The following is an 11,529-nucleotide window of genomic DNA, read 5'->3' on the forward strand; positions in this document are numbered from 1 at the left end:
TCGACTTTATCCTTCTCCTCCCAACAACCCCGCACACCTCTCGCTGTCTCTCTCTCTGTTACCTTGGAGTCTGGCCGTCATGCTCCTGTGGCTCCACTCTAAAGGTTACGCTGTGTACCCACCGTCACTGCCTGTCACTCCCCCAGCACTAGCACCACCACCAGCCCCACACACACACACACACACACACACACACACACACACGCTCCATCAGTCCCAGGCCCTGTCAACGATATACTGTCCATAGAATCACCAACTTACCGTTTGCCTTTGCAAAGAGGACATTGTGGTGAATAGAGTTAGAAAGCCTGCAGGCTACAGGTTAACAGTTCTGGTGATAGAGGAGGTGGAGTTTGTAAGTGTATTAAGAGTGTAAGTGTGTGCATGTCTGTCTGCAGTGTGCTGGCCTTGGTGCATGGAATTAAAATGCTGCTCAGTTGACAGAAATCAACAGGGTCCACAGAGGCCTCATCTCCTTCCCGCCTACCTCTTTCAACATTACTCCCTCCTTCCCTTCTCAAAGATGAATCCTCTGTAAAATGAGTGTAAAGGGAGTGTCTGGTGAGGAAAAAGGGGTTAGACAAGAAGAGGAACATCATATTAACAGTCAGATAGACAAAAAATAACTGCAAACCTGTTTCAAATGTAGGACTAATGACAAGAAATCCCCCTCCCCAGTTCCTGTGAGTTTCACTATTTCATTCACTGCAAAGCATTGTATATTTGACTGTTACATTCATGCTATTTGGGCAGAATGGAAAGAACAACCCCCCCGTACAAGCTGTACTATGTCTATTAGCATGTTAAGACACTAAAAATAAGATGTATAGGTAGTAAGTATAGCCTTACAGAGCCACTAGCATGAGTGTGGTGTACAGTGCAGTCTTGTTACAAAATATCTGATCATCAAATCTGATTCTGTCTCCTACTGACACACAGTGTTTCTGGGTGCAATGAAACTAATCTGACCTCAGTCTTTACACACCTCACTTTCTTGAAAAACTGTAAAACCCAGATCTCACATATAGTATAGCATCAGCTCCCTATGATATATCTGTGAAGTTCTCTGTTGGTTAAACAATAAACATTGTTTATTCATTTATCTGTTTCTCCTTCTCTTTTCTTCTCATCCCTCTACCCCCTTCTGTCTCTCCTTCATTCCTCCTCTCTGTGGGCCATCCGTGGAGCGTTCAAGCGCTCTGACGACATGCACTGCTGCATTCTCAACATCTTGTCTCGTCACGGCAATTACACACACACTCACTCACACACACACACACACACACACACACACACACACACACACACACACACACACACACACACGTACACATATCTAACATTTAACATACTCAGTACACTTTAAAAATGTTCCAAAGTGTTATTTTGAACAGTATACTCTTTGAAGTCATATCACTTATACAGAAATTACATTTTGTTTTGGTGATTCGGTATCGGAAAACTCCTTGTATCTCAATTGGACAAACCTTTCCTATCCAGGAAAAGACAAACAATCACACACTGCATCACACTGAAGCAAGATAGGTAGCTGAATTCAGGAGTGAGACCCTGAAGAAGTGAGCAGGTGGTCTGAGAGGTCAGGGCAGGGACCTGTCACTGACCCCCTCCGTACTACTGTGAAAGGATAAGGGTTAATTAACAGCAGACTTTAATCGCCTCTGATGAATGATTCATAGCTTCCTGGTCTATAGTCAGTATTTAAAACACATGGACGGAGCCAGAGTAGGCATGAATTATTCAGGTCCTATGGTATCCAGCGCCACATTTCACTCACACTGAGCAAAGACAGAGCTGAATTTCAGCCTGTGAGCATCTAGCCAGCCTGTTGATAAAGAGCAAACAATTAATGTTTTGCAACGCTGCAATACATATCAAAATCTGACAAATGCAGAGAGAGGGGTTAAAGAGATAATAACTAAAGCAATTTCCTGAAATAAAGCCATTGTGATGCACAGTCATTATTGGGCAGAAAGAGAAGAAGACAAAGAGAGACAGGAGAGGCAAAGAGAAATGTTGTAAGACTGCCTCTGAAAAAGATAGATGAACAGAAAAAGAAAGAGGGACTAAGTTTGTTCTGGTGAGATTTACTGTCTTAGCTGTGAATGTGAATGCAGCAAATAATAATTCACCAGCTAAGCAGCTTCGATATATTCTTAAAATCCATGGCCGACTTGTCTCTACTTTTTCAACACATCATTCAACCCCATGTTTACTCCTTAGATTAACTGTGCTTCAACCCACAGAAACATATAGGTCTTCAGTGAAAGTGCTGGCTTTATCCAAAGGCGTGGCGAGGTACAATTCTGGCCGATAAGTCAGTGAGTGAATTAAAAAACAAGACTAGGTCAAAAGATATGGCAGGACACGCATGGTCAATGTGCTCCTGAGGACATAGCTGAGGACTGTCCATGCCTATTTATTTTCAAAGAGCAGCAGCCAATGGGGGAACTCCATGGTGTAACTTCATCACTCAGTAAGTCAGGGACTTTCACGATTATAGGGCTGGTCCCCCCCGAAAAAACATGAACGGATGTTGCAGATTACAGAGTGAATTCAGTTAACAGACAATACCCCAGATCCAACAAACAGCCTTTTACCAGTACATAAAATAGCCTCAGCTGTACCTGGCACAACTGTACTGAAGTCCAGACATGACCTCACATTAAAGATATCCTGTGTTATAGTACATAGTCTGATAAGAATACATTGGAGAAAGTGACATACACAGCTGTTATAGATAGGTATCTCTTTAAACTTCTGCACCATTTCACAGATTTTATTTTTATGGGTTATAGTGTACCTATTCTCGCTTAAACATGAACTCCCAGCATGATATCAAATGTCTTTGCCCTGTATGCACAGCCACAACTGCAACCCAGCTTGCCAGTGGCCGCTTGATGAACTTGCAAAGAACTTTACAGAGCTTTATAGCAAGTTCCAGCTCAATGTTTAGCTGAAGAGAGTGAATATTTGACTTAAAGGTGGCCAGAAACCCAACTCCAAAATGAAGGATAATGTTGCTCTGTAACAGCTGTAGGTGTAAATAAGCAGCTAAAGTCTGCCATATTTACTTAAAAGGTGATGATATATCAGTGTTGTGTTGATAGCACAAAATCAGTTATGACAAGTTTATTTCAGTAATTCAGAGGCGAACAGAAAGGAGAGTTGCCTGGAGGAAAATCTTAGCTCAGAGAGAAATTTGTTCTCAGGTAAGAGGAAACAGGAGGGCTAAGGCCAAAACAGCAACGTAGATGAACTGGAAGAAAGCTAATGCTGCCTCAGTGCTACACGTATATATGCTCGGGCTAATGACTAACAGAGGGCAGGAGTACAAGCTACTTACTAATTAGGTGATGGACAGGGGCAGAAAACTCAAGGAAAGTGATTAGTGGAGAAATGAGGGATGACAGAGTGGGAAATGTTATAGCACACACTGAAACTGGGAAAACACACAGAGTCGGACGCTTAGGAGGGAAGAGAGCGATAACACAGGAGTCACAACACCTCTTTTGGACAATTTACAATGGCTTTAGAGTTAAGGTTAAAACTAGAAGAACAGCTGGTTTCCTACATGACATGATAATGTAGACACATAGACTCCTTTCTCTTCTCTAAATCCACTAACTGAGGTTTATCCCTAGTTCTTCTGTGCCCCTTCAGGTGGTTTTCCTAGGCCTAATGGGCATTCAAGGATGAAGAATTGATATCTGTTTGTCCAGCTTTTCCAAAAAGGCTATCAATCAGTCCATTAAACAAGCCTCAGAAAAAGCATTATCTACAGTAAAATACACTATTAGACAGTTAATAATAATGTCTGATGAATGGTTGCGGTTATCTACTGAACATCTGAGAAGATCAATAACCAGTCATGAACTCACAGGAGCCATTCATCCCTAAAGTTCCTACACGAGGAAGCCCAATTAAGCTGGAAGTACTGGAAAGAACAATGCTTTTTGCAAGAAAATCTGAATAACTAAAGTTCCTGCTATCATTTCCTTCACTACTGCGGCCCAAGTTTTAGTTTACCAACCCACCGAAGCACAGGCTAAATGAAACGTCGTTAACCACAAGATAAAAACAAATGAGGCTGCAGCACTTGTGGTTTGTGGAGAGAGCAAGGGAAAGAGAGTGACCGCTGGAGGTGAGCTTAAAAAGAGGAAGAATGGGTGAGACTGTGTGGGAGGAAAACAGAAATAGTGCAGGGGGGGAGATTTGTTACTGTAATTGTGTCTGGAGCACTTGTTTACCCAACAGCGAAGACAGGTAGAGGCTTCAGGTTAAGGACATAGATGGATAGATCAGTCTGTGAGAGACAGATTATGAGATGGATAGCTTTTCACAGTTAGATTGCACATTTAAGCCAAATGGAGGAAGATGGATGGCTAGTTTGTCTCAGTATATAATGTGGATTCTTATCTATGGACAAAAGTCACAAACATTGAACTGTCTAAAGTTTGTAATTTGGTTGAAATCTTTGTCCCTGTCTCACTTTTTAATGTTTCTAGCTCGCACGTTTTAAAATAAAGACCCTATAAAGATTCCCAAATATGCACTTAAGATCTAACATGATGAAAGCCATGCTAAAGCTAAAAGGTCCCAGGCACCAGTTGATTATTTCTGTGGAAGACAGAAATAAAGAAACAGCATTGCTCTTGTATCGCAGGGAGCTGTAGTCATTCTATTATAGCACAGAATTAAATAAATAAAAATCTAATTAAATTGTTTATTCATTAAATTTTAACTATAGAAAAACATACAATACAGAGGTTAGATTTCTCTTTATTGTTTTTTTTTTTACTTTTACAAGACAAAAAACCTTTGAGGATGAGGGCTAGCCAATGACACTGGCAAACGTAACTTGGAGTTTTTGGAGTAAAAAGAGTAGGACAGCGCCACTATTGTTACTCTAAACTTTAATATAGGGTCATCATGGCTCCAATGCAGTGGATGTTACAGTTCTGAACAAGGATTTTATTTTAAAGGTCGAGCGTGTTACATTTGGGATGATCTTTTGGTAGAAAATAAATATAATAGTCATAGGTATGTTTTCTGAAAATAAGATGTTATGTTTCATATGTTTTCATTAATGAGCCTCCGCTATGTTTCTACAGGAGCCCAGAATAGATAAACCAAACACTGGTCCTTTAATGTAACCTGTAATCCCCCAGAATGAGGGTGGATTCATGGACTGAAAAACTGAAAAAAATTATGCTGTGACAAAAGAACTGTATCCATTTGAAAATAAAAATACCTAAATAATGCATGAATGAAGTATGACCGAGTCATCAATTGATTGATTAATATTATTTTGTATTTATTTTCTCCTCCTGATTTTTTGTGTCTCTGACGTTGCCAAAATAAATGTATTTGATTAATATCTCAAGCAACATGCCTGTAAGTGCTGAAAAACTAGAGGCTGATTAAAGCAAGATAAGCTAATGTGTGCAACAGGGTTTAGGGAGTCTCTATGCCATATGTTGCAGCATACATGAACCCTTTATAATGAGGCAAGTCAGATTAGGAATACATGAAAATCTGATGTTTAACTGTAGATGTAATCACACAAAGCCTCAGAAGAAAAATTGTGTGTGTGTCTATGCGTGTGTCTATTAGAGAGCATTGTCCAGTATATCAGACAGCCCCTGTCATGTTCATGTCGCAGCAGCAGGGTATAGGAGGTGTTCTTGTCTCTGAGTGATGCGATGGCATGAACAGCATGGTTTAAGAGCTAAAAGAAGGTCATCGATGTCTCGCTTCACTATCTCTCCCTCCTTTTCTCTCCTCTCTCTGTTGCCCCTGTCATCCCTACTGGATGATCCCTCGCTCTCTCTTCCACCCTGGCTGTCTTTCTGTCCTTCGTCACGGGTTGCTGTGTTCCATTTCTTTTTTCTTTTTTCCCTCCCTGCATCCTGCTCCGGGTTGAACTCCACTCCTCCAGACTGATTTTATTTGTGCTAGATTCACAGTCCACGGAAAGAAGTATTTGTAAACTGTGAAAGTAAGAACTGTGAGATATCTACAGTACAGAGAAAGAGAAGGGTCCAAGCCCAGCCCAGGTTTGTCACTCAGTCCCAGGGAATAAGACATGCTTGGAGCAACCAGAGTTACCAGATCCATCTGCTGTCATCACTTAGAGAGGCCGTGACCTCTGAGCAGCGAGAGGATCACCACGGCTAAATTATTCACCACTATGTTTTGGTGAGGGGGGGCAATTTAGTGGGTTTAAATTAACTGTTTACGCAGCCACTATCTTTAGTGACAGAAGGCTGCATCACCTGACAGGATAGCAGATTCAATTCCACCGTATCGTGTCTGGACATCATGTTACAAATATCTACCAAAATCTACCAAATATCTATTCACTGTATCTGGGTGTACTACACGGGAAGGTCGGGTGTGCAGTTGGCTTATCTGAAATGATGTGGGAGGTCAATGTTCTGTACACAAATGTGACCCTGTGAGTGTTTGTCCATAAAGTAAGAGCAACGCTGTGAGGTTGTGCAGGCACACAGATGCTTTTAGCTAAATGTTAATGCTAGCATGCAAACATGCTCATAATGAAAATGCTGATGTTTAGTGGGTATTTTTTTTATCATGTTCACAATCTTATTTTAGCATAATATTTGCCAATTAGCGTGAAACACAAAGTACAGCTGACCAAAGCGAGCAACAGACCGACATTGTGATAAGATAAAAAGTGAGCATGACATCACCATCCCCATTGGCACTAACAGTCACTGTTTCATTTTCTCAGTCTGCTTCTTTTTTTTTGGAAGTTTCACAAGATCCATTTAATTTTTATTTTGGTGTCAGGTTGGTTTTGCACATCCCAGTCATCAGTGGAAATGAGAACCTGTACTCGGGTGTTATATTTCCTGAGATCACTTGCTTATTAAGTTTGATTACGTCTGTTGGTATTAGGGATGCAAAAGACAAAAGACAAATATAAATATGAATATGGAGACATAATACACTTGCATTGTACATTTCGTTTCTTGTCATCCCACAGATCTGCTGTAATATTTTCAGGTATTTGCAATCAGAAAACCCTTGAACTACATTTGCACTATAACTTAAATCCTCCTCACAGTAGGCTACTCTTGACTCTAAATGTGTCAAACCTGATAACACGTTAATTGCACACACATTTCAACACACCTCCATCTTATTTTTTTTATTTTCTAAAACTAGTTTAGGCACTATTTCAAAGACAAAAGTGAACAAATGACATCTAAGCAAAGAGGTTAGATTAAAATCAAAAGTTTTATGCATCTTTGATGAGATCACCAGAAATACTGTAAACGTAATGCTCTACAGCGGCAACTCAAAAGTCCTGAATGTTGTCTCACCAGAAAATTAAAACTTCAGTTACTTACCATACATGAAAACAACTGGATTATGTAAGTTTTCAGCAGGAAGCACTTCTGTTTGGATAAAAATGTCACAGTATTTCCTTCAGTACATGACATATACAATGTTTTTTCACATCTGTTCCAAACTCGTGTGTCTGTGTCACCCATTCAACCGGTGTGGTCTCGCTCTGTGTTGCCCATGTTGGAGACGTTCAGAACATAGATTTCCTGGTGTGAGCAGCAGGTTGTTGGGACAGACAAGAGCTTTAATTAACGTTCAGTGTGGGGTGGAGGATTTCTGACACAGCTGCTCGGTGGGGATTCGGTTTTGATCCACAAGTAACGAACTGTATACATGATACCCTCTCTTCTCTCTCCAACCTCCTAACATGTCACTGTTTCTGTACTGAAACCGCTAGTTTTCACACACTGTCTTAGTCATGCTCTCAGATCTAGCACCATTTAAACGTTTGAAAGCTTTTACAATCACAAACATAATGGAGGAATCTTAAGCAAAGGGAGTGGAAGGAAGTGAGAGATGACTTTTAAATAAGATGTTTTTAAATATTTTTTAATTTTGTCAAATATGTCTATAGCAAAATATCTAATTACAGATACCAATACGGATATGAATTGGAGTGATAAATCATTATTTACCGATTTGAGGGGGCTTACTTAACCTTGGAGTGCTGGCAGAATTAAAATGTGGATTTCAGGGGGAAAACCCACTCAGTATGCTGACCATGCCATGGAAGGAGAGCAAGACACCAGTGCAAGAGGGGGAAAAAAAGGAGTGCAAGGGCTTTTGCAAATAAAAACGTCAGGAAAGGGAACAGGTGCAGAGCACAGGACAACACACAGAAAGACAGCGAATTGAGAGACGAGTGTTGTGCGGAGAATCTTTGGAGAAGTAAGTCAGGAGGAGATAAAGTGATGAGATGGAATCAGCAGCTGGGAGGTAAGGGACAGGTAGAGGAGGGATAGTGTGGTTTGGAGGGAAGGAGGGGGTGGAGAGAAGGGGAGAGGGGAGGGTGGGTATGGAGAGCACAAGACAGATGACAAATTGTGATTAATAGATGGGGTCCGGGGCAGCAGTGTGGAGCGCAACTCATTAATAGAGAGAATTAGAGAGGCTGTGCAACTCAATCTGCACACTGTCACTCGCAATCAAGGACCATAATCAGATCTGCACACAGACAGAGGTAGATGTACGAGAGGAGGGGCGTTCATCCACACACACACTTTTTTTCCTGCACTTACAAGGAATATCAACAGAAGCATTCAATCTCCTGGCCTAAGCTGTCCTGAACCTTAACCTTAAACCAAACTCCTAATACTAAACCGGACCTTTAAGGGGGTGAGGAGGTGAGGATTCTCAAAATGCCAAAATGAAAGCATGAATGAGTTTATCTAAATCTTGTCTGGTCTATGGTGAAATGAGCACCATAGCCAGACTGGGGTGAGCGGGCAACAATGCCAGGCTCAGCAGCCCCCTAGCTGCCGGGACCGAACATAGTGTCTAACTCTGTTGGTGGCCAGGTGATTAACAGTGGCTCCGACCAGGGCTATGACTCCGGGGACAACGAAGACACACAGCGGGTTCAGGTGGGGACAGAAGAGGCGTGAAGCGGGAGATGAGGGAGTTTGTAGCATGTTAATTTGTAAGAAATGTTATTCATCATACATCTTAACTATACGTCTGTGAGTCTTTGTTTTTGTGAAGTTGGAAGTTATTTATTCCATGTTTTGAACAACGAGACTTGTGTGACATTGAACTTGGTGTTGAAATAAATTAACTAAACGTTCAGTCTCCTTTTTGGTTGTTCTCACAAACTGAGAATCATTTGCTGTTATCATTTAACAGGCGGCTGTTAAATAATCATCTATCATCATGTCATAAACGTTCAACGAATAGTCGACTAATGGCTGGAACTAAGCTACTAGTCACTGATAAACAAGCTGCAGTATGTCTTTACTGTAAAAGATTTTACAGTGTTATAACAATCTAACTTTAGTTCTGCCTTTTTTCTGACACACAGGAGTTATAATTTGCAGAGCCACAAGAGGTCCTTAAAAATTGGTGAACCTAAAAATAGGTCATATTTTAAGAAAAAAACTTCTGGTGAGCATAGTCTCTCCCTGCAATGCAGAAACATTTAAATGACACTTTCCAATGGGTAGATGTGCTCACACTAAACAATCCCTGTTACTATATAGCCAATGTGATGCTTTGACCCCAACATTTCCATTACCCTCGCTGCCTCTCCATTCCCTGTCCTTCTCAGGCTCTCATTCTCTGTTTCTCACTCTCTGACCTGTGAGATTGCAGGTCAGGTTAAGCCCTTTCCACAGCCACTTACTTGGCTTGTATTTGTGACTTGCTGTGTTGATAGCACCTCCACCTTGAATGAGCTAGTTAATACCATGGTAACCTCTCTGATCACATGCTGACTCTCTGCTCATGCCCTGATTGGTTTTACTGATTGTTCTAAAAAGAGAGAGTGACTGTCCTGCTGGTAAATCGCCTCTGTCCAGCCTTATCTATCTCATCGTGCTGCTGTCTGGAAAACCAATGTGTATCAGCAGGAATAACTCATTCCAACACATTGAACCTGTTTTTAATGACTGTAAATCCAGAGTAACACAGTAGTCTATTGGCCTGCAGAGACCTGAGTTCAAACTGCAATATTCTGTTAATTCACTGAAGACCATGTCACAAGAGGATCAAACATTACATACAATGATTATAATTGTTATTATAATAAATCAATTAAATTTTGTATAGTGCCAAATCATAACAGAAGCTATCACTTTTCTAACAGAGGAGGTCCTTACAATAATCATGTTCTCGAAATAACTAATAATAACTCTTTTATTAATTAATTAATCACAGTGTGTTTTGAGTTCCTTGTATTGTAATAAACATAGCTTCCTAAATGCATAAATATATAAATATTGTGTCTCCCACCCCCCTGTGTGAATGGTATGCTTGTGTTGGTCTGTTGTGAATACAAGAGCAATGTGTGGTCTGTGGTCTTCATGGTTCACAGAAGGTTTTGCGCACCAAGTGTTTAACAGCACCCTCAAGTTGCTCAATTCATTATCTCATCCGTATTCCACATATACTGTATGTTTGCACTTTATTTACCCAATATTGTCTCTTTATTTTTTAATGTATTTATATTTTTCTGTGAACTCTACTACATTTAGTGCATATTGCAAATTGCCTGTCGTGGAAGAAGGATCTCTCCTCTGTTGCTCTTCCTAAGGTTTCTTCCTTAATTTTCCTGCTAAAGAGGTTTGGGCTGTGTAAGACTTGACTTGACTTCAAGGCCACTCTTGTGATTTTAATGACAAATAAAATGTTTTACTCATCTGGAAAAAAACATCTTCTATTTAAAAAAGATATCATGTCCTCCAGCGTTTGACTTCAGTTTTTCTCTTGTTTTTGTTGGGTCGGTCAGCAGACCTTTGCGTGAACAACAGCAGCAATGTCCCACCTGAGAGTTAACCCTGTAACCATCAAGTCTTCAGATCTTCTAGTCTGTTGTTGCTGTAAGACCTTTATATTAATCATATCTCCACAGCTCAGACACCTGAAGGTCAGAGAAGGACGGATATTAGAGTCAAGGACAAGAAAGGAAACATAACGATGGTAACGTCCATTATGATGTAATATTTTGTTAATTGTTAATTCAGCTTAGAAGAGGATGATATAGTACAGACAAGAATGTATAGATATCATATATCATGAGGAAATGGAGTCAGAGACAGATATTATTGCTTCACAGCTTATATATTCATCGGCTTAGTTAATATTTCATAGGGCTCTAAAAACCTCATTCTCTCTAAATTGTCTTCCCTTCCTGGCAATAATAATTTAAATGCAGGGAGCCTCTGAGTGTGTCACCAGTGTGTCAGAGCCCACATGTAAATCATATGTCTATGTGCACACTTATGTATGCATGTAGGCACTCACATGCATGCCATAAAGGCACATACAGCTGGGCGTGAACACAAAGAACAAGAAGTGGATATAAGCAGAGAGTATACTATAAAAGCACATATTCACAAATGCAGAAAAGTCTTTAGCCTCTACGCGTTTGACGTGCCAATTCTGTAAAATGTAGAGACCACACAGTTTCCCACTTTCTGA

Source organism: Dicentrarchus labrax, unplaced genomic scaffold (genome assembly GCF_905237075.1).
Source record: "Dicentrarchus labrax unplaced genomic scaffold, dlabrax2021, whole genome shotgun sequence".
Taxonomy (NCBI): domain Eukaryota; kingdom Metazoa; phylum Chordata; class Actinopteri; family Moronidae; genus Dicentrarchus; species Dicentrarchus labrax.